We start from the raw sequence: 25,383 nt of genomic DNA, 5'->3' as shown, positions 1-25,383 counted from the left end.
TAAGTTATTCCAAGGCTCATGAAACCCTTAACAAAGTCCTCAAGTTGAGGGAGAAGAAACTAGGGTTTCCTTCCTAGGGAAAATTTGAGTGGATACCCACCAAAATGATAGGTCATGTATCCAAGACCCACCTCTTGATGTTTAGGCTCTCAAACTACCAAAAATCCTCCTCCCTAAAATTTTGTTCCAAGCCCTAGTTTTTTTCTCTAGCCTCAAAAGGACCAAATTTAAGGAGATAAATTTATCTTGGAAGTTGACCTGGAAACATTAGATGGGCTTAGATATTTGGGCTTAGATGGCATAAACATTAAACTCTGTAACCTCATAAAACACAGGAAGGGAAAAGCAGAGTCAAAATATGTAATAGATACTGCCCTCTCATATCAATAGCAGCCTGGAAGAGAGGAAAATTTCAGAGTTAAATGTGAAGAATATCAATAGATCAAATTGTTTTAGACAAATTTCAAAGCCTAAGCTGATTGAGCAATTGAAGTTCCAGTCTTCATTATCTAAGGAACTTGGGTTTGGGTTTTGTGGTAAAGTCCTCCGAACAGGTGGACTAGAGAAAACTGGGATAACAGATTGAATTTTAACTACCTATGCAGTGTGGAGTGGAAAAGGCACCAAATTGGTGTCATTTCTGAGGAAATCCATATGAGGCCTTCGATAGGGAGGGGCTAAGAAAAATATTATTGATGCCCTTATTGTCATAGATCCAACAATTGATGAAGTAAACCCACAGTATCCAGGTGCTAAAAAGGATGACCCAGGTTGAGGAATAGTTTGTGGCATCCATTATTGTTGCCTCTGTGGCTATTGTTGCCTATGCAAACCCTAAGATTTCATTGAATTAGACTAGGGTAACAAATTGTTAGAAGAAAATGTTGCGACCCAGTCTGATATATTGGAAATTCCTAATGTAGGAATATTGTTATCCCTTGGGATATCACCTTTAATCCATTCCTCTACACCTCTCTCAATTTCTTTAAATGGGGTGGGCACTTGCTAAGATGCTATTCTATGTGCAGTTCTATCATTTGCATCATCTCTGTTCGCTATAATAACTTCCCTAGACAATGCTAATGGCAATGGAAATGGCTCTTGTAGAGAGCTCCCAGCACAATAACCAACAAGAAATCTATTAGCTGCAGTAACATCCCTTGAAAGAGAGTAGGATGAAGGTGAATCATAAACAAAGACCAATATATTCCTCTGCAGAAAAATAGACATAATTAGGGGAAAAATCCTAGAACCAAACGATGGTAGGGTAGGACAATGCAACTGTTGCTGACAACGATGATTGTGACTAGAACTGAAGTTGGAACAAACTTGTGCGGGAAAATCATAAAAAATTCATTATGATGCTCCTCGAGCCCAGGGTTCATAATGTTGGTGTTCAACATGATGGATTCTACTCTCTCTCTCTTGGTGAGCATATTTCTCTTGGATGTTGAGTGTTTTTGTTTCAGCTGTTGGACCAATTGTATCTTCTTAGACCTATGATGTGCAAATGCTCTGGAAATAGTGATTTTCTCCTGCTCATCATTACATTCTCCCTCTGCTGGTGTCTGTGAGAAAAACCCAAGTTGGTGTGCCACTACCATCCCACAAAAATAATAAAATTAGCATTTATAGATTAGACATACTAAACTATTTAGTAGCAAGGAAGAAAAACATTTCTCAAACTTCACAGGATAACACAAGCCCAAAACTATAATACCTATTATAAGAAAAATACACCTTAAACTATATGTAAAATAGTAAAATTTTAAGAAGCACTTACATTGTTTTAAACTTGACCAGGAAATCATGGCAGTATTCTTCAACTATTCCTTTTGGTTCTATTCCTCTGATGCACCTGAATACCCAGCCAGGACTCGGCTAAGAGCACTGAGCAACTTGGCATACAATAATTTGGTTTTATCAATATCATTTAAGAATCTAAATCTGTGATCAGGAGAAGGAATTTGGTAACATCACTTTGTCGACCACATCTCATCCACTCCCAAAGTTGTTGACCGAAATATCTACTATGGTATTGCCTAGTAGTTAGGTATTAACACAAAACTAGGTAGTATGCAGTTTTCCATATCGATTGGTAGATGATTATTTTCATATCATATTTCTTAGATCTCCCAAATGAGATCTCATGAAGATATTTCTTCTTTATTTCATGTCAGAGATTCTATCAATCTCTTTTATTCCATGCAAGATAACATGTCTGTCCTGTAGATCTCCTTGCATTCATGAAGTCATTTCAAAGAAAAATGATTACAAATCTTCAACTCACATTTTCTTTAAGTGACACAGAACTCGCATTCTATGTCATTCAAATGTATACAAATCTTCAACTGAATGTAACAGCCCTCCAAGACCAAGAATGATCCTCCAAATGCAAGAACGCTTCTCCAAATGCAAGAACACCGAAGTCTGCAAACAAAATAATGAAGATCTTCATGTCGGCTCGAAAATGAATTAAATTAAATAAATGGAAGTAATGTCGGCTCAATAAAATAGTCACAACGGTTCATGAGTTTATGTCGGCTTGCATATATGGACATAACCACTATAAATACCCGTCTAGTGTTAGTGAAAATACATGAAGAAAAAATATCACATGCCTCCGAAATTTCATATATAGAAGAAGAGCTGCAGTAGGGTTTGACTGCACCTCGTTTGGGTTTTAGGTGCAGTCATGATCTCAAGTATATGGAGCAGGAAGGAGGAATCTCAGATAAGTCTACAGTTCCAAGTGAGGATAGGATCTCGGCATATCTCTGAGACCCTTCGCATGACTGTAAGGTGAAGTTCTTAGATCACTGTAATCTCAGATGGGACAACAATGACTTCCAGTGACACAATAAGTTGTTATAGTGACTTTAAAGCCCTCGCATATATTCCTGTAGTTTTGATCTAGGCATATATATGTGTATCTCGGTGATCTCACATTATTACAGTCTCCGCATGATAAGGAGCAGCAGTGATCATTGCAGTCTTAGCTTAAATGGAAAGTAAGATCTCAGTGCAGGAAATAAAGTAATCACAATTTCGGTGAACTTAATTCATGGCAATCAATGCATATATGTGATGGAAAGAATCTCAGAATCCTTACTATTTTCATATAGCCTCAGTCTCACTGTCTCGACTTAAGAAGCATCACATTGATCCTATCGTTGTCCTCACTGTCTTGGAACTTTTGTCATAAAGTACATTCTCTACTGCTCACAATTAGCATGATGATGTTTCCAGCTAGGGTACAGTGATGATCCAAATATGGTGTAGCAGCAATGAAGCCCTCTGTGCATTGATCAAGGATGAAAATCAAGGTCACGATAATGATCTCAATGAAAAATCCGAGATCACCTGTGTGGCAATCTCAAGAGACAATCATGGTGTAGCAATGATGTCAACAATAATGAAGATCTCAGTGAGGCAGAGGTGCAGCAAGGATGATGATCCCAACAACGATGAAGAAGAGGATCGATGTCTTGGTCTTGGAGAGGAAAATTGTGTCAAGGGTCATGGTTTTGGTATTCGTCAATGGAATCTCTATAAGAAGAATTTTGCGTGGGTTTTCCTCTCCAAGAGGGAGAGGTTTTGGCCCTGGAAAAAAGCCAAATATTTGTGTTCTTGTCTCTTTTGTTTTTGGTAGTAGTTTGATGAAGTAAACACACCCACTAATAATGGATGGAACATTAAGTTAAGATAAATTGTATAAATGCTTCACAAATTGTTATCATAGTAAAGAAGAATCACCTTATTATGTTTGCCCTAGATTCTTCAACATGGTATCAGCTTCCTTCATAGAGAATATGATCTTCTAAACTGATAATTACTTTCCAATGATTTCTTTAACCAAGTTCACTTATGTCACATACATCATTAAGTAACTATACATAGAAAATCTCAACAGTAATGCAATAATTATATTAGTATCATAAAGAGACACGATTTTACATTGTGAAAACCCAAACTCGGGAAAAAACCTACAATCTTTTCTTAGGAGAAATTGTTCCATCCATCAAAAGTACAATATGATTTTCCAGTCAAATTGACTACAAAATCTGTACAAGCAAAGTTTGGCCTTACTGTTGTTGCCAAGAATTTCGGTCAACCTCAGTCAACAGGGCCAAAACTTGGCCTACTGCAACTACCTAAAAACTCAGTCAACTACCCAGGAAAATTGGTCAAATTGCCCCGATAGAGCTAAGTCAACTACTTTAGAAATTTGGGCAAACAGTGCCTCAAAAATTTTGGTCAAAGAGTGGTCAACACTGGTTAGAATTCTTGCTTCTCTCTCTCCTTCGCATGTGTGAACTAAAAACAAATGATTTCTGTGTGATCTAAATTGATGCCAAAAAAATGGAGGTTGAGTTTGTATTTATAGTGGTCATGAGGTTCCCAAGGGGCACATCTCCTTGTGCTGGACCGACTTTAAATTTTTTGGAGGCAAATTTGAATTAAATTTCTTCTTCTTAATTTTTCTTTTAGGGTCACGACTTGAGCTTCTAGGAATACTGACCGCAACAACCCAAAAAAAATCAACATAGGATTTAATAAAATCTGGGAGAAAAGGCATAAAAAAGAGAGAGTTGAGAGAGTGTGGGTCCATTGCATGTAAGTTAAGACTGGCTGACTGAAAGAGAGGAAGGTGCAAACAAAACGGTGGTAAGATCATATCTGTAGCCCAGTTAAGCCAAATAACAGATAGTGTGAGAAGGTAATATCCAAGGCCACCAATTCAAGAATGATATGGTTATCTGGGAGGTCATGAAATCACCGAAAATTCAGAAGCCTAAGGGTAATTATTATAAGCATTGGTTTTTAGATTAATAACATGCCAAGGTTCATTCCTGTGAGGTTTTATCTAGCTTAAAAAATTTCTATGCATTGTGTGATGTTGTAAGTGTTGTTGCACATTTATCTGTCCAGCTTTACTTCGGTTGCATAGAACAGAGAGATCCATATAAGCATGCATGTATGGGTATTTTATTCCCATAGTAGTTCAATGAAATCTGTAGTGATATGCATTTTGTCTCGTCCATTGGAATATATATCATAAATTCATCCTTTGGTGAACACACTTAACCTTAATAAAAGCACAATTTGATGTTAATACAACAGTTTGGACCAAGAAGAGAATAAAATGTTGGCAGGGTTAAACTCATTGTTAGTTTGATATAGTACTTGTTTATGAAAATAAATCCATTTAAATGAATTCATTGAGACTTTAGAAAATTTAATGTTGGAAAACTAAGCTCTGCAAGGGCAAAGTTTAAGAGTTCAACTCAAACTTGGCAAAAACTCTGTCGCAAAATAATTAAAAATGATGTCATTTCCTTCAAGTTTTGGCATTTATTTTATACCCTAGCAAGTTTTTCCATCCACTCATGAGTTGCACTCATTAGGGAGAAAATAACCCATGAGTACTCATAAAATCAACTCACTTCTGGCAAGTTTGACTCATGGACAGAGAGTCAGACTCAGGACGGAGTTAATTTGGCTTGACAACAAGCCCAAGTATGGTTTGGCTTGGGAGTAGACTCAATGATTTTTTTCACCTATTAAGAAAAAAAAACAAAAAAACAAAAACAAAACAAAACAAAAACAAAAACAAAAAACAAAAAAAAAAAAACTTTTTATGTCAATATAAGAAGTAATCTAAAAATTATATACAATTGTTCACCAACTATGCATGAGTGTGTATCAAAATTTGAGGCTTATATTTCATATACAAATTGGCTAAACATGTCAAACAAAATAACTTCAAGAAGTATGAACATAAAATAGCCCCTAGATGGGAAGAGTGCATTATCCTTTACTATTGGCCTTCAGACATTTGACTGTGCAGGAATTGGTTGCAAATTCAATTGACACTTTTAACATTTCCAGCTACGTTTCTACACTTCCATTCCACTACATTGTTTGATATCTCTTGCCTACACTTCCATTACACTACATTTTTTGATAGCTTTCGCCAACATTTCATTGCAATTGAACCTTCAGCTTTTGGCCAAATCCCATGCGCTCTTTGCACATAGTAGGGAAAGTGAAAATACATGCATGGTATGAACATATGGTATTAGAGTGTGTGTGTTAGAGAGAGATAGATCCAGAAAACAAATCAGGCAAGATAGGAGTTAAAGTATTACTAAATAGATTTCACAATCAATAGAGGTACAACAATCAGGATATGAGAATATAAACAAGTTAGTTACATGCCTGGGTGTCTAGAAATGTGCAATTTGCCTCTAAAGCAACTTCCAGTGCCCTGAATTCAAAGGGAAAATCATCTGTAGATGAACCACTGTAAAGTTCAGCATCACCAATTGATTTTTGTTGGCTAGACTATGCGCTACCAGACATGGCATCATCCCTCAATTCTTGTCTACTTGACACTAGTGGAAATCTTGAGCTTCCTTGTTCTATAGAATGCCACATATTGTTAACCATGTCATTTCTAACATTTATACGCCTTTGTAGTTCAGCCACATACTGTAGAACATAGTTATCCAATGAATTCAACAACAGTACTTCATCAGCTATGATTATACACCTTATATGTTCTAGATTCACAACAATTTCTCTGTCTCATCCCAGAATAGTGGAAGGATATACAAATAACGGAACCAAAAGACAGAGATCCCTAGCCAGCAAGTCACAATGCTTCATTATTGTTAATTTATCTACCTCCAAAACTTGAGAACTCCCATTTTTATCTATTCTTATCCATGACCGAATCCCCTGCCCTCTCTTTTTAACTCCCAAAAGGTCTAGTCCTTGAAATAGAGGCCTTCCAAGCATGGTTGATCGACAGGGAGCTTCACGTACCACAAGAACAGAAGGTCGAGGAGGAAGAAGGGGCTCTTTCAAATCTACCATATAATACTGGTTTTCAGCTTCTGATAATTTGTTTTCACGGGATCAAAGTCTCCAAACCTGTGTCTATAGTTATTGATAAGTGATATGTGCCTCTGCAAGCCTCCTTGAACAGAGATAAAGACAACTGACCAATGAAATTTTACTAGATCAAAAGATCACAACCATTTCCAAAATGCGTCCTCATTTCATGAAAGTATATGTAGATTGTGACTCTAGGAAACAAATAAAAATCTTCGACTCTTGAACTCTAAACAAGTAAATGTCCAAATTGAACCTCCAATTGGTTCCCAAACGTTGTGAGCTTGAAGTGTAATGCTTGAAAGGTGACGTCCCTTGATATTCAAAACACAATTCAGAGTCATCTCAAAGCAAAATTTCACAGAAGTTTATCCTAAATTCCTAGTTTCAACTTTCAACCCCCCCATACGACAATCCCACCTTGCTCGAAAGTTAATCTTTAGAATAAATAAATAAAAACCTACGAAGATTCATCTATGGAAGAATCAATGAGTTGGAAGAGAAAATTGGTTAAGGAGAAGGAGGAAGCTATCAAGAACATTCAAACTTCAGTGGATGTGATTTCTCTTACAGCAGTTCCCATCACCAGAGTTTCTACTACAGCCACTGCATCAGCGACAGGTACAGAAGGAGCTAAACAACTTACTGAAGTTGTTTAGAACCTGTCTATTCAGACAGGAGAAATCAATAAACTAAAGGATGAACTCAAAGAATTACGGCTTATGAAGTCTATATCAGATAGTTCACACACAACTGAAACAAACAGACTCAAAGGCCAAGTGGAAGTGTTGAAGAAAGAAATCATAGATTCCTCCATAGGAAACAAGTTGGTTTTAGCAAAAGAAATCCTATGGGAAGAAATCACAGAGGCAATCAAGGAGATTTGGCCCTCCATTAAGATAATAGTCAATCAGAAAGATCTCTAGGAAAACGCTCAGGAAGCAGTGGAATCCACAACTAGACAGCTGGAGGATATGCCAGAGACTACCTCTCATATAATGAAATTTCTGAATTCCAAGGATGACTATGAGCTTGAGGAGTTAAGAATAAGTGACAGAACTGAAAAAAATATTAGAGGTAAAGAAGATTATCACTAAGAAAAATCTCACCCTTCAGCTACAAGAAAAGTGCAGCAATGTTAACAACATAGTTCAGAGATTTTTCAACAAGATTGAACCTTTGGTCAACAAAGGCTTACCTTCTATAATGGTTATTAATGATAAATTGATGCCAATTGAGGATTATTTCAAGAAGTTAACAAAGGTGGGCACCCATGTAGCTTCAGTAGCCAATATCAAAGGATCAGCAACACCAGCTCTCATAGTAAAAACACTCAGGGATTCTTTCTTCATCCTAGATGAAATCAAGCATATATTTTTGGTAAAACCCACGTTTACTAAATACACTAAGATGGATGAAATCTACAAGATGGTAACAAAGATTTATATCCCAAATAACAAACGCTGGGAAGAATTAACAGATTTACTTGATAAAAGATAATTGAACAACATTCAGTTTTTGAGGGAACAGTCAACTAGCTCCAACCACTCTTCAACTTTTTCAGTAATAGTCATCAAACAACACAGCACAAAAGTAGTGCCAGATCATTAGACAGTTTCATTTTTTATTGTGTAAATAATCTATTTTTGTAAAAGCAATTCAGGATATTTTCGTCCTACTATTGTATAAATAACTCTCTTCATGAGTTATTCAAGGTTGCACCCTTGAAGAAGCATTTCTAGACATCTTATGTAATTAATCTTTCTGGATCATTAATATAAAGCAAAGGGTTCTAAATTATGTTTTACACAATTTGTGTTTCTTGTAAGTTTTTCCAATGTCATTCATTATTGTTGGCTTATATGGGCTTGACCCAGGTTCGGAAGAATTATTTAGCCAAAGAAATCCCGCAGCTGTCGGCCCTTTCAGCAACAGCACGCGAAGCGCGGACTAACGTCTCACCCGAGGTAGCAAGGGAGGGTGCTGGAACCAGGTTTCCACACCCTGGGGATGTCTTGGATGAGGGTTGGGGCTCGCGTGTTGTTTTGCAACCTTGCGCTACGCTAGATCCACGTCGATCGGAATACCCTTATCGTGCTTATTACAGATTGAATCACTTATTACTGGTTTGATCTAGTTAAAATGGTGTTTAAGCAAACATTTATTACTTTTGGTTACTTCATGCATTAAGATTAACCCAGTTCACATGTATTCAATCGTAGCAAATGCAGAAATCCTAATAGTTCATTTATCATAAAAGAGTAAAGTCGTAATCAACACAGAATTTAGAAGAAACTTATCTTTATTATCAATCTTCAACAATACATCCAGATCCACCCTGCGCACTCAGCTGCAAGGGTCTGTGCACATAGATGCGGACTTTCCAGGCCTCTGCGCACACAGCTGCAGAGCCTCTACCTTCTCCCCTACTCCCTTGACTCAGACTTACAATTGCTCTCAAACTATTCACCCATTACATATTCGGGCCAAAAACCAAAATTTTTCTGCCTTTCCCTCATAGAGCCTCGCTCTATTTATACTTTTCCTTGGCCCGCGATCCCATTGCGAGCTAACTCTATTACTATTTCTTTACATTATTTTCAGGCGGACTACCCTTTGGCTCAACCTACTATAGCTCGTGCTCCGCACTTTCTGCGGAGTCTTTTACCCTAATACTACCCAAAATTTCGAGCTTCGCACCCCATACTCATTCCGCGGGGCTTTTGCTACCCAATAGTCCCCCAACACAATCATCGTGACTCGTCCTGAATCACTGAGCTAGTGCGTCCATCTTTGTGGGAGGTCGGTCAACAACTTTAGTGCATCGCTGGTACTAATAGCAAATTCTTTCGTCATATGCTGCATCGGTTCCACCTGTGGTGCCGATATTTCTGCCCCTATCTTGGTTGTCTCCATCCTAACACATTCGACCTTCATGTGTGCTACCTTATGCTCTATGGTGGTTGAAACTGCAAATGCCTCGTCCAACCATGGCTGGATACGAGCTTTCACCATGGCTTCCTTCTGTCTCATGGCTTCGGCTTGGATTTTCATGTCCTACACCTCCCTCATCTTAGCCAACCGTTGCAGGATAGCAACGGTCTACGTGGTTCCCCGAAGCTGATCATAGCCGTGCTGAAGTTCCCAGGCCTCTGCTTCCAACCTGCGAAGTGTGGGATCTTCCTGAAGGACAGTGAGCATATCAATCGACTGAGTTAGCAACTCGGTACATTCTTCGAGTGACCGTGCAAGCATCACGCGCCCCATATCAATAATGTTCTTGCATTGTACTACGACCTCTGGGGGCATTGGTGGTGGGACTTGCAATTTCAACTTGGTGATCTACACGCTGAATTCGAGCTGTAGTTGTGCGGCCTCCTCTTTTGTCCTTCAGAACTCCGTAGCCAACATATGAATCCATGCGTCAACAGGTAAGTCCCCTGTAATATCTAACGCCTGAGCACTCAAACAGGCTTCCACTACTACCTTTTCCATCTGTTGTTTTTGTGTGACTGCTTCATCGCATTGGAGTTGTAGCTGTCCAATATTAATTTCTGCTCTTGGAGTATCTGGTCGATGTGGCCAGCCCTTGCGCAAAGTTCGATTGTGGTGCTATCATGGAGTTGTTGCAAACTATCGCATAGGAGTGCAGCCACGCTCAGTCCCAATCCAGTAAGGCATTCTAGTATTGCTCGTTCTTCTGGTTGGTTGGTGACCAACGCGCCTGCTGGGATTGGAGTAGACTCAGCAACCTGGGTTCTGAGCAATGGTTCTGTAGCTGTCATACCGAAGGCTTCTATAGAAACACTAGGGCCTACCTGTGCAATTCTTGATTCCAATTCGTGTAACTGTGTCTAGAGCTCCCCCAACACAATGTGTTGTTCCGACATAGCCTCATCGACCGCCTCCCGAGTAGGTTCGCGAACGATATTTTCGATATCATTTAGATTGCCCTCCGTTAGGATGGTAACTTCACTGTCGATCTTAGATTCTTTTACTTTCTCTCGTGCCTTCAGTCACTCTAGTGTGGCTGAGCGCTTTAGTGGGGTACTTGTTGCAGCCAGCTGAGCGATTTCCTTCTATGTGCCTTTGTCCTTTGTTGGTGTCTGTGCGCCTGGTACTGTTTTGTCTGTTGCTGCAATTTTTTTCCTCTCACACTGCCATGGGTCCTCGCCAAGCCGTAGGCCAAGCCTCGACAATCTTGTGAACAACGTCATTAATGACAATAAACGGGAGAGGGGTCCATGTCTATGTTGGGTCCTTCTGCACCCGGATGTAGACGTGATGCATATCTGCTTTGAATTCTGCAATGTGATTCATACTCTCATAAACTTCATTTGTTAAGTGTGGTAATGCATTGATCCACTAACGCACATTTGTGTCCATCAATACCCAAAAGATCTTAATCCCTTGAATTCTGCTTGCATCCTTGGTCACCCAGAGGGACGCATACTGCACGGCTTCCAGCCATTCTGGGGTTAAAACAGGAAACTAGCTGTCTTCAGGCAACTCAGTAGTGACTAGCATGAGGGACAGTAGCAGCCACGCATAATAGAACGGCTTGCCTTCTTCCTGGACTTCACGACAATTGGCTAGAAATTCTTCACAAAGAAACTGTGACCAATTGAATCATACACCAGTGGCACATTCTTCAGCCAGTGCGATAACTATGGTAGAGACCTCAGAGCTCCGACATTTCCTCATTACTTTTCCTACCAGCAACTGAGTGGCTACCCGAACTGCGTTGTCGGAGATACTGTCAATGATGTACGCTCGTGTTCCCTTGGCGAGATTATACATCTTATTTAGTTGTTCTATCATGCCTACATCGTTACTTTTGGCTGTAATTTCCTGAGGGTTTCGCCCAGCACAGGGTAGATGCGAGACCCGATGAACAAGTTCTACTGTGATACAGACGGGTTTACTGACCCATAGTGTATCTTTGTGCACTAGACAGAGCAACTGCTTGATGACTAACATAGTAATAGGGGGCTAGATAAAGTGCGGAATTTCTAGGAGACAAAGTAATCCAGCTTCGTCCACCATTCGCAGCCACTCCTTTGGCTGTAGAGTTGTCACCATGCCTTTTATCGTGTGGTCCATTAAGGCATCTGTCGCTAGATGGGGAAATTTTGTTTGATCTGCAAGGCGCAATCATCGAATTTCATCATTGCAACATGGACAACCACTAAGTTTTCTACTAGGACGTCTTTCGGGAGAGAGGGGGTAGTGATTATACTGTTGAATTCATCCAGGTTTGTGGGTACCTTGTTCATCCCCTTGCTTGGAGGCATATACTTGGGTCGTCACACTGGCTATTCAGGGTCTTCCTCAGGGATGTCCTCTTCAACCCTCGTGGGAGACTCTTCTATTTCTTCCTCGCTATCGATGATAACAGTTTTACCTTTTTCCTTCATTGTGGACTTGCCAACCTATAGGTGTCGTGGCAACCGGCGAACTAATTCTGGGAGTGGAGGTTTCTTCTTGGTCTTCAGCATCCATGGGGATTTAGAGTGTTCTGCTTCTTGTGGTGACTATGGTTGTGGACTATCGGTGGTAGGCCTTTGAGCTTTCAAGATGACATCTTTGTAATGCCGTGGCACTTCCTGAAACCATGAACTATTTTCAACTTCCTCGGTGCTCATGATGTAGGCAATACAAACCGATTCTCTTTCCGGACAGTACGACGTGGTGGTGTGACCTTGACTTTATTTATATATCGATTGAACTTAGAAATTGGCGGCTTGTTTTTGTAGTAGCTCATAAATGTGACTTGGGTGGTTATGCTTTTGCCTTACTGGCCCGTAGCGTGCTTCATGGTGCTTTAAATGCGCCATCATATCATGACCAATATCTTCAACAGTCACTTTCCATCTTTCCTTTGCAACCGCGAATCCCCAAGGTCGCAGATGCGGTTTCTATAGGGGGGTGGTGGTCATATTGCACCATTGTATAGCAGCCTGTTTTATAGTCATGCACCCTCTTCCAACTGCTTGGGGTGCTGGGACTGAACCCTCAACGGATAGTCAGAAGGGCGAACCCTTCCCGCGGGTCCCCCAGTTCCTCACTGACCTGGTTCGCAAGCACCCTAGATGTCCTCCTGCTTCTATCATGAAATTATGGTGTGCGCGCCCCTGTGGCTTCTGGTGCAGCCATATCAAGGTAGGAAAGCCAACCATGTTGGTTTCCTTGGGCCATTCCTTTTCGTCATCTAGGGCGGCCACTTCTAATTGAAGTTTCTCAATGGCTTTGTCCAACTTCATACTGGTCATGGATTCGGGCCTCAGTTTGTTCCAACTCATCAAGTCGTCATTTTGCACGCTGAATGGCAGCCCACAATTGCTGAACCATGTCACGGATGCCATCTCTGGTGGGAGAAGCTATGCCTATAGTGGTTGATTGGGCTGTATGGGGGAGGTTCCCTCTAGCCTGATGATCTTGTGGTCCACTCTGGTCTATTTGAGGTGTCGGTCATTCGCCATACACCTGTATTCTTCATGCTATCGTTTTGTGCCAACTTAACCACCACACGTATCTTCTAATTCGAAGTCGAAACTTTCTCGTTTATCTGAGCTTCCACGATCCTTCTATCGGTGCGCATGCCCTGTCTGCTGACGCACTAGGTAGTTCTTGTACTACACATGTGAGCTGGTCTTCAGTGGTCGCGTCCTGCTCTTTCGGGTGGTGTCTTTCTTCACATCGTGCCGATTGAGTCACCTTATTACAGATAACTGTCATCGCAGATGGGTTCTTTGTAGTGCTCCACTTCCGTTGGGTCCAGCGAAAGTACTACGTGAAGTGACTTCTTTTCAAAAGTCATCGTGCACCTTTTCAAGTTGATTATTCCTTTCATGTCAGTGGCCCAATCAATCCTGAGCAAAGTAGGGTAAGGATTGCTATCATCGATAAGCTCTATGACTTCAAAGTCGGTTTGGGTCGTTACACCATCGATATCCACCGTCACCCCTTGTAATCAGCCCATTGGTAAGATTTTTTGCTGGTTAGCCATTCGTAGTTGAATCAGGGACCATTGCAATACGGGCTTGCCTATACTCTCCCAAGTTTGCTTAGGTAGTATATTTTCATCCGAGCCTAAATCCAAGATGACTTGATCCATCTCATAATCTCCTATTTGTGCCATCATTCTCATTTCTCGTCCAGTGCATAGAGCATGTCGTCCTATCCTCCGAACCACCTGGGGTTCACTGAATTCGACACTCTTGGTAATCAACTCCTGTAGCCCTTGGACAACCTTCTAATTCCGCAGCAATTTCATGCATGCGTCAAGAAAGGAGGTGATCATGTATGGGTCCATTTTGGCTTCTTTTTGGTCCTTCTCACCTGAGGTAGGTCTTTCGCAAAGCTCAGCTGATCTTCGTTTGGACTTGTCATTCCTTGCTTTAGTTCAATAGTACGATTCCCCATAGGTGGGTCGCCTCGCTCCCCTCCTATGTTCCCTCCTTCCGTTGCGTCGTTCCTTCGCACCATATTTATACTAGTGTCCTCTTCACGGGGTTCCGCACACATCATCTGGACATTCTGGGTTGGCAGAGGTTGAAGCACCCCTTTCTCGTTTAATTGGGCAAGCAAGGTTGGACAATCTACCAATTCGTGATTGAACTGTTCGCAATAAGGACATGAGATCCTAGTTGGGTTAGTGCACTCACGAGCATAGTGTCCTTGTTCACCACAATTATAACAAGTTATCTATCTGCGACCTTGGTTGGGTCCCCATCCTCTTCCCCGACCTCGTCCTTGAAATCCTCCCCGTGTTTCAGCTTGTACCCTGTAGGCTGGGGTCTATTCCATCATTAAGTCGTAACTTCGACATGTTCGCTCATCGTGTCCTACTGATCGACAAAAATTGCAATATAACTATTGTGAGGTCTGGGTATAATTCTGTAATAGATGGCAGTTATCTGTTACATGTTTCCCTCCCACCTGGCAAATCGCGCACTAGAGCGCAGGCATGGCATTTTGTCTTGTCTGGACTTACACTTTTAATGGCACTAAGCCTCCTCCCGCCAGATAGTTCGCGAAGATCGAGCAATGGTCTTTGTCATGTGCGTGGCTTTTACATTTAATACATTGTGCCTCTGGTTGTACCCCTGATTGAGGCATTCTTCCTTTCTTCAAGCTTTGTACTTCCAAACTTAAGTTCTGAAGTTGCGCATGGAGTTGTTGAACTCCCAACCCTGGGTCCGGAATCAAGGTCGCATTTAACCTCATAGTTGTATCTAGTGCCTCAGCCTGAGTTGAGATCTTCTGTTGTGATAGAGCCATCCTTATATGGGGTGTTAACGATGCCACAAACCATGTGCAATGTTGTCTGTCAGTCAACGTCATATTAGCTTCACGAATAGTACTCTTTAATCTTTGGTCCAGATCCCACGGGGTTTCACCAGGCAGCATTGCTATTTCCTTGAACCCAATGATCGATTGGTTCTCAGACTTTGGTCAGCCAAACTCCTTATTAAGCATATCCTGTATAGCTGCTAGTCCTTCATTCGAATGGTCGGTTGAGTGTTTTATGTACCATGTCAGCACAAGGTCCTGGAGTGCACTGACTAGCATAGCCTTTTTGATATTTCATCCATTATACCTTGCGCATCCCATACGGAGTTTATCACAAACCAGAACTGGCTTGGATCTTCATTCCCTATACCTTGAAAGGTCAGTAACTTGACTACAGCTGCCATCCCTGTTCTAGGAGGTGGTGGAAGAGGTGGTGAGGGTTGAGGTGGTGTGGGTGGACGTGACGTGGGTGATGGGGGTGATGGCATAGATGGAGGTGGTATCAGCGGAAGGCATTCTGTAATCAACCGGACTGCACTTTTGGGCAAGAACCTAGCGAGATCTTCCTCACTTTCCCACGAGATAGAAATCAGAGGATTGTTCCCTGCTCCTCCCATTCCTCAGTAAGCTCTTCCACTTCGCATTACCCTAGACATTAATGTATGCGCAGAATCTATTTCACACAACAACATCTTAATCCAAGTGTTTAATGACTTGATGTATTGACCCCACGGTCCTTGGAGAATTTTTCTTTCTGCTTCGTTGTAGCTTACAGTGGTATCTATTGTGAATTTAGTGATAAATCCTCCAATGATTCGATCTACCCAATGATCAACAGCGCATGACTTTGTCTTCAGTGGCTTCTAGTCTATGCACCAGTTCTGGGGTCCACACTATCGGCTGGTCTAATCTACACCTTCCCACATTATCAGCTAACTTTTCGATCCACTCATATAATTCTATCGAGAATGTTATGAAGAAGATCTCATGTATGTCCGTGAGGATATAGTGATCCAACCATTGTTCCTCTGATATCCGTGAGTTCCTATTTTCCTGAACTGCGAACTCATTGAGCTTTAGATCCCACCAATCTTCGAGCTCTTTCTTTGTAGGATTACAGTGTTCCCACATTAGACACCCCTTAAGTAGATCCCGGTCCCGGCAATGGAACCATTTGTTGGCTTATATGGGCTTGACCCAGGTTTGGAAGAATTATTTAGCCAAACAAATCCCACAGCTACGGCCCTTTCGGCAACAGCCCGCGAAGCGCGGACTGAGGTCTCACCCGAGGTAGTAAGGGAGGGTGCTGGAACCAGGTTTCTGCACCCTGGGGATGTCTTGGATGTGGGTTGGGGCTCACGCGTTGTTTTGTAGCCTCACGCTACGCCAGATCCGCGCAGATCAGAATACCCTTATCGTGCTTATTACAGATTGAATCACTTATTATTGGTTTGATCTAGTTAAAATGGTCTTTAAGCAAACATTTATTACTTTTGGTTACTTCACGCATCAAGATTAACCCAGTTCACATGTATTCAACCGTAGCAAATGCAGAAATCATAATAGTTCATTTATCATAAAAGAGTAAAGTCGCAATCAACACAGAATTCAGAAGAAACTTATCTTTATTATCAATCTTCAACAATACATCCAAATCCACCCTACGCACTCAGCTGCAAGGGTCCGCACACACAACTGCAGACTTTCCAAGCCTCTACGCACACAGCTGCAGGGCCTCTACCTTCTACCCTACTCCCTTGACTTGGACTTACAACTGCTCTCAGACTATTCACCCATTACATATTCGGGCCAAAAACCAATTTTTTTTTCCTTTCCCTCATAGAGCCTCACTCTATTTATACTTTTCCTTGGCTCATGATCCCACCACGGGCCGACTCTATTACTATTTCTTTACATTATTTTCGGGTGGACTACCCTTTGACTCAACCTACTATAGCTCGTGCTCCGTGCTTTCCACGGAGTCTTTTACCCTAATATTACCCAAAATTCTGGGCTTTTCACCCCATACTCGTTCTGTGGGGCTTCTGCTACCCAAAAATTATGTTTTTTCTTCATATACTTGTGTCTTGCAGAGATAATTAGGTAGGAATAATTGTATTTCAATCTATTCCTATAAGCTTTCTGAAGTGATAATCTATAAAGAGAATGAATTAATGGACTATTTTTTTAATTAATTCCCTCAAAATTAATAAATCATCAACATCGTTTGTAAGCTCATGTGTATTTTCTCAAACCTTTAAACATAGTTGAAAGGTTTTCATACTTATTATTATTTAGCTTTCAATTTGAAAACTATGGCAATCATATTACTTTTTTGTTTCTACTCATCATCTTAAAAGTTATTTCACTGTGTAAATATTTATAGAAGCCCTCTGCTAAGATATTGATATTACTCAAGAGGTTAGGCACATCAGTTCTATATCTGTTTCATCCATTGGTCTCCCAAATTAAAACAAAACCTCCAAAACATTTTTCTTAGATTCTCTGGCCTAATAGCTAACCATTATTATCTCAGAGATACAACAATACCATTTGCAGCTACTCAGGCAGATTCAACTCATGTCCAGTCTGAAGCTAATAGGGCTAAAAACTTCATTTAGAGAATTAAGAACATCTGCCAGTAGGTCCATGACATATTGGACAGAGTGAATGTTAAGTACAAGAAACGTCATGATCAACATCGAGTACCACACAAGTTCCAGGTGGGTGACAAAGTTTGGTTACATTTACAAAAGGAGTGCCTCATTGGACCTCGCCACTAGCTTCGCCTGCTCTGATATGGGCCTTACACCATCACTAAGGTTGTAGGAGACAATTCCTTTGAACTTATCATTCTAACATTCCTTGGCCTACACCCAGTATTCAATGTGGACTAGTTGTGGCCATACTTTCCCCCATTCTTGGAAACACCTAACATTGCTGAGGAGATGACACCAATAGAGTTCAACAAAAGTTGTGTCAAACAAGCCACAACTGATAAGATCATGGACACACATATAAAGAACACTCGCCAGTAGAGGATCCAACTATAGCGGATTGTCAAAACAGGCAAACTCCTTCACTAGGGCAAGTAGCTCACCATGGACCAGGTTCAATAGAAATTTCCTCACCTCATGGAGGCTCTGCATGCAATGGAGACCATTTCTTCCTAAGGGGGGAGGAATGATCTAGGTGGATATTGGTGGCCACTGGCCTATTCCAGATAGACCTCATGTTGGCTTCATCAGTTTCCTTGATTATGGTAGCATTTACTATTTTTAGCAATTTTTTGGGTCTTGAATTTCTAGAGTTGTTTTGACCCCCTAAACGACGTTTTTTTGAGGTCTGATTTAGGCTTGTAGCCATAAGTAAGGTATTGTCACAAATCCTATATTACTCAGAGAGATATTTGTACAAAGTGTCGTATGCATCAAACGAAGATAATATGACCATGTTACAACCCGAGGAAGTTGGCTACCTAACCAACCCCAATGGGGCTCACAAACTCTTGGCATTCCATCTCCTAAGGTAAGGATTTTGGTTGTTTAGGTTTTCCATTTGTTGTTAAATAATAAAAGGGCTCTTGAGCCCCATTGTAACATAGTTCAGAGGCATGTAGCCGCCACATCTCTTCTCAGAGATAATCTACCATTGCCCAAGCTAGTTTATTTCCATTCTGTATGTAAGCATCTTTCATTTCTTTTAATATTAATGGAAGAATATTTATTCATGTTGCATCTTTGTGTTTATGTTTATGTCTATAATTTTTTGTGTTCATGTATAAGTTTGGATCAGGTCTTAAGAGATAAATAGGTGGATGATTATAAACTTTTTGTTGGTGAGGAGCATATGAAATGAATTCTCCGTAATCTATGGTATTTTTTGGACAATATCAATGCTCATTTGGTGAGGGTGGAAGGTTATGTGGTCTCTAATTCTACCTTAAGAGACTCTTCTAACCCCCTGGTGGTTCCATGATTCCCTTAGTTGATAATCCACATAACCTTATAGTCATTTCTTCTAACTAGCTTTGTCATAAGTTATAGAATTTTTTTCATGCTCCGAGAGTTTGAATGGCTACTAGTGTTTATGTTTTGTTCTTGTCAAATATTACAGTCGCTACTAAGCAACATCCTCTTTCGGCAATGGTTGCATGGTTTCAGTTCATTGCTTTTGGTGTGGCATTTAAAGCATCCAAAGGTTCGATGGGCTCTTATATTATTACATGTTCCTTTCAATATGATACCTGTTATCACTTAGGTTGTTCCCAAAAGTTATAAGAAAGGGAATACGGCCAAGGTAACCACAAACCAATGTTTTAGATACAGATTCTAGCCAATCTACATCCCAAGAGGGCTCTCTCTTTATGATTTAGCTTTGTTTTGAGGTATATTAGGCTAGTTATGAAGTACAAAGGTTTTGTTTTGAGTTTGGTTGGAGGAATGGAGTTTCAACAGAACAGTGAGGTAGAACCGAAGAGTCTCAGTCCATTGGGCATGATGGAGTCAAAGAGGGATGGCTTGCTGGGTTAGGTTTTCTCACCAAAGGATTTATTACAGAAAAAGGTACTCAAATATGGAACGATTTATAGGTTGGAATTAGATGGAATGGAGTCAATGGGTGAAGGGCAATTAAGAATCTTTCATCATGTTAACAGAGGGAAAATGGATGATTACTGTTAAGGAGCAGTTAAGAATTCCTTAGCTAATATTCAAGATGTAAGAACTAGGGGAAACAAGAGCAATTAAGAATTCTCTGTTTATGCTAATTCTGAAGAAAACATTAATAATAGCCAAGACTGAACACATAGTGCAAATAAGCAAATTCTGAGCTATTCTTTTCCTCTGTTATTTAGATCATGAAACATATATGATATAGTAAACACAGAAACTATAAAACACGAGTTAGAAGAGACTTATTGATCCATAAGATGATTCAAGAATTCTGTGACATATTCCTCAGCAGCAATTCCTCATTTAGTAAGCCAGAAAAAAATGGTTCCAACAGCGTTTTATTCCAAAACTTCATATTTACACCAAAGTCTGAGAATGCATCCCAATCAACCAACCAACCCTAATACCTCGTCTGGGGGGATATTTATACAAAAAATGTTAAGATATCATACAAAATATCTAATAGAAATAATATATGCTGACAATTAATGGTTCTTTTACATAGATAGAGATAGACAGTCTCGAAAACAGGGAGACAATAAATAGATGCAATAAATTCATGCTACGCTGGTTGTTCTGTCTTTATGAGAAGTACTGGAGGTAGGTGCTGTAAGATGGTTCCCAAATATCTTCTACTGATCCTTTGTGCTCATTATTCTACCTAGGCCAGACTTCCTTTAACTCTGAAGTGATGTGCTTTGACTCGCGTGACTGCGATTTATTGTTGTTCTGCGTTATAGTAGATAGTCCAAAATTTTGCATTGACCAAAGATAAATTTACAGGATCTCTAACATGTTTTTCCACCACTTTGGCCCTGGTATTTTATGTCTCTGCAGCTTCCTTAAAGTCTCGTCAGTCTCTGTGTACCTGAAGAAGTCAGGAGGGATGGTGAATAGATGCTTCACCTCATGTTCTATGTAGAATACATTTTCTATGATATCATAAAGGGAATGGCCAGATGGAAGTGCTTTTTCTACTGAAATACTTGAATATGCATTAGCTTGATTGACAACATATGTATTTAATTTATGTACACAGTCCTTGTGCTTCATCAGACGATCATTAACCCCCAAAGGACTTGGCAAACCTTTTTGATGCAGGACTGTAAATTTGTCTGTGAAAGAATCAATTTCTACTTGCATGTCTTGGCATCTTCTATCCAAGTTTTGCATTAGAGTTCTCATGGTTATAACTCTCTTGATGTCCAAAATGGTACCTGTTCTGTCTCTAATATCTAGTGCTTCCAGTTCTTCACTCGTCTTGGTATTCAAAAAATGTATTAGCCTATTAGCTTGCCTAGGAATTTGTCCCAATAAGGCTTTGGTTTTCTGAATCTCCACTTGGGCTACTTTTATCAAATAAATCTGTTCATAGATGGTTTGAATAGACCTCCACATACCACTAAGGGATTGAATGATGTTGGTCCACAAAATTCCTCTGATTTCTGCCAGAGGCTTATGTAGAGAGAGATCCTTTTCTAAGGCTCTTACCTTGTTTTCCAATGCTTTGACCTCCCTTGTTTTCTCTGCCACATTCATCTTGGATTTATCATATCTTTGCTCTACTTTTGCCATTTTTTCTTTGACTTTCTTCAACTCTAACACTTGGAGTTTCAATTCCTCCATGGCCTTTATTAATTTCTCTGTAGTCATAGTTGTACTCCTGCCTGGTGCTATTGATGTTGCTCCTGTGATGATTTGTGTTGTTGATGTCAGGACAGTGGGAGGTACTACTGTTATAACTGTGGAAGGGGTAGTTGTGATTGTTGGAGCTACTTCAGGTGGTTGGGAAGTCGACTCTCCCTGCTTTTCTTGTAGTGCTTTCTCCAATGCTTGCTCTGTCTCACACAATCTCTTATTCAACCTCATGAACAGGTCCATCATGTCCTCTTCGAACTTCTGCTGTACAACATCTGATGTCTGTGGATGCATAGAAGGAGGCATTTTGAGCTCTTTTCTGAGGGCAGCAATGTCCTCTTCCTTTTTCCTCATTAGTTCTTTTATGCCTTTGGAATCTTTGGGATCATGTCCCAATTCAATGATAATATATTCCAAGGATTTTATCCTGTTGTCCTTTGCTAGAGAAGAAGCTTTCTCTAAATCCAACTGAGCTAAGGTATTATTTAAGGAATTTTGCAATTTATGAGCCAACATTACTTTATCAGCTAGCGTGGAATACAACATCTCTCCAATCTGTTTGTGTAGCTCAATCTGGTCTATTGGATGAATGTCCTTGGCCAAGACTTCCAGATTTGTCCTGATATAATCAGTTGCCGATTGCGGTTGCTGCACCTTTTGCTTGAAATAGCTCATGATCATTTTGCCTCCTTTGATGTCATATGCTGGCATTAATCTTTGCTGTTTTTTGGGGGCCATCTTAAGATATTGGTCATAAATTTGCAGCCTCAGTGGATCATTTCTAGCCTTTATCTCTATGAATGTTCTTTTGACATCATAGATCTGCTTACTTGGTGGTCTAGCGGATGAAACTTCCACACTATGCTGCCTGTGTGAGTTGTTTGATGTGTCCACCACTGGGGAAGTCTGCTGGGTAACCCTCTCACCTCTTAAACTTTCTATTGTTTCTTCAATGATTTCCTCTTCAGATAGAGGATCCAATCTTTGCCTTTTTGCACCCGGCTATTCTGTAGGTCCACTAATGAGTGTGGTCTCTTCTCTGTCTCTTTTCTTGCGGGAATCTCTGCTGCTTTGGTCTGGACTAGAGGAATTTTCCCCTGCTGATCAGTCATGGCTTGCTGCTATGTGCCTACTACTTCCTTGCCCTTAGAATAGCCTGAAACTGGTATGTTGGTTTCTTGTATAGGTTGATGTGAAGTCCCAGCAGAAGATGTGCCCACTCCAGTTTGCTGAGGCAGCTTGAAAGATACCTGTCCAAAAGAGACCAGGTCAAGGGTTTTTTCTAAATCATTCATAGCTTGTTCCATCTTTTCTTGCTCACTGAGTTCTTCTATTAATGTACCCTCTACCCACTCCTCCTGATTAGCAAATTTCTCTACTTCAGGGATCCTATGATGTGTGTAAGTTGACAGCCAGTTTCTTACTTTTTTGTCACTTATAAAGTTATTTGGGTCATATGGTACCCACTAGAAGCTTTTCTTCAATTTAAGGTCTTCCCCTAATATCTTATCAGCATCTTCCCATGCTTCCCTCTTGTTAATGATAAAAGGGCCTAACTAATTTTTTATTCTCGGCTGAGCCTTTTTTTTACATTGCAGAAGTGGGTTAAATCTGCATTGATAAGTTGCCTGAAATACTCCAGCGCAAACAGTCTCATAGGCACATATTTGGGCAGCTTATAAGGGCACAATTCACAACCATATATCCTGTTTTCAGTGTGATCCTGGTAGAAGTACCAGTCACCTATCCTGTAGTTTTTGGAGAGCTGTAAAATCTTCTTTATGTCACTAGAGAGCCTAGGAGGAGGAGTTCCTACCAATAGAGTGGTGGCTGGATGTATAAACCCGTCAATGAATTCACAGTAGGTATAAGGGGATTCACCAATTTTGTGGAAGACCGAGGTCCAAAAGATTACAGACCTCCTCTCTCCTTTGGAATCAAATTTCCTAATGGGAAATAAAAAGTTGTCTGGGTGATAATACAACAGTAGATAGTATATGAAAGTAGTGTATTTAAACACTCCTTCTCTTTCCAAATTCATAAATTGAGCATGGATTTTGTCAGCAATGAAAGAGGCATAGTCATACTTAATAGCAGGGGGTTGTCCTAGAGTAAAGGTGGATAACAGAACCAGGACAATCTCATCCACATATTCACTGGACCTAAATCCCAAAATCACTAATATCATGTCAAGAATAATTCTTCCAGTCTCATTGAACCAGACATGTAAATAAGGAGGTGGGCCTTGGGGCTGGAAATCTGGTTTCATGAATAACTTAGCAATTCGAGTTATTTCTGCACTGGACAGTTGAGAGCCTTGTTCAAGCAAAAATCCCAGGGAAAGAAGAGAAAGAGGCTGAACTGGATGAAATTGTAGCATCTCATTGATAGATTCAGCAGTTATGTAAAAGAGAACAGTTTGTGATGGGGTCATAACTGCTTTACTGACAAGTCCATAGTTGGCATAGCAGTGGCGAATAATATCTGGGAACACATTGACTGAGGGAAGGTAATACCTGGGGAGATTGGATTCCCATATTCCATAGATATCATAGTTGTTCAGATGACTATTTCTGATTAGGCAGAAAGTATGAAGATTATTTTGGCAACCAGATGGGTCTTTTATTTGGAAATCTCTATCGGCCAAGGGTAGATGATTCTGGTCTGTATGAGGTGCATTGAAGGGCACTACATTGAGGGCCACAGGGGCTTCCATGTTCAGTTCTCTGTGTCTTTTAAACTGGAGGTTGAATTTTTGTGGAAAACAGGGCAAAAGAGCAGTTTTGGATGTCTTGGTATAGCAATTATGGACTGCTTCAGCTTGAATTTGGCTCCTATAGGTATAATTTGCAGAGGAAAACCGAAAATACAGATTCGGGAGGTGGGACGGGGTAAATACCTGTATTCTGGAGGCGAACGAGTGCAATTTGCAAGTTGATTGATGAGTTTAGGAGCAGGATGCTGGACTTTGCTTGGTCGGGTGGCGGACTGGAGCTTCTGCAATTGCTTGGACGTAGTTTGAATGCAACAGTCTTGTAGAAGAAATGAATGAAAATGGGCGAAAATGACAATTTTTACGATTTTTTTAACAAAAATTAGCTTCGCGGGGCTTTTTGGTGCTTTTCGGTCGGATGACGTCATCAGGACGTGACTCGTTGCCATGACGCAGGGTACAGATGCTGATGTGGAGGTGATGTGGCGATGATATTAGCGGGCAGGGTCAGCGGGAGGCGGTATGTGGTATCAGCCCGCACCGCTTATCGGCCAAGGCGGTTTCGTGTGGAGGGGCTGCGAGCATGGCGGGAGGGCGCCACGTGTCCCAGGTACGGCGGTAATACCGCTGGCTCCCCGGGCAGTAAACATCGGCGGCGGAGGGACGCATAATATGATCGTGGGCCATCCGATGAGTGGGCCCGGATCCAACAGTTGACGCTCGATGCAGCTGGCCGAGGGTTACGGCGCGGGGGCCCACGTATAAAATCAACGTTTTAATGCTTTTTTGGGCTTTACATGATTGGTGGCAGGGTGATTTGTTAATAAATTAACGTGGGGTTAATTGATTCCAAAACCATGCGTGGGGATGGCTATTATATGGTTCCTGATGAACCTATAATTCCGTTAATATAATGACATATTGCTATAGTTAGCAGGGGTGAGAATAATAGAATTTGGGGTTTTTATTTTATATACATAATACGGGTATGGGGAGGAAAATAGGGATTTATATAGTAATGTTAATGGTTAAAATGAATCTATGAAATATAGGCACCAAGTTATAAAGTTCAACAACTTAGGCTAAGGGAGCAAAAGGATTTTTACACAAGAAATGTGGCTTCTTTGCCTAAAGTGGGAATTTTATTTTAGTCAGGCTTTTTCA

General features: G+C 40.7%; 1 pseudogene; it reads left to right on the top strand.

Annotated features, from left to right (window-relative positions):
• The first annotated feature begins 7,376 nt into the window (after positions 1-7,376).
• The window catches only part of LOC149246130 (cytochrome P450 709B2-like), a 111,710-nt pseudogene continuing 93,703 nt past the window's right edge, over positions 7,377-25,383 (top strand).

The sequence above is a fragment of the Pinus tabuliformis genome, chromosome 7 (genome assembly GCF_031772625.1).
Source record: "Pinus tabuliformis cultivar Carrire ecotype Pingquan chromosome 7, CPIR1, whole genome shotgun sequence".
Taxonomy (NCBI): domain Eukaryota; kingdom Viridiplantae; phylum Streptophyta; class Pinopsida; order Pinales; family Pinaceae; genus Pinus; species Pinus tabuliformis.
Note: the sequence above shows the minus strand (reverse complement) of the source record. Positions and strands in the feature narration are given on the sequence as shown.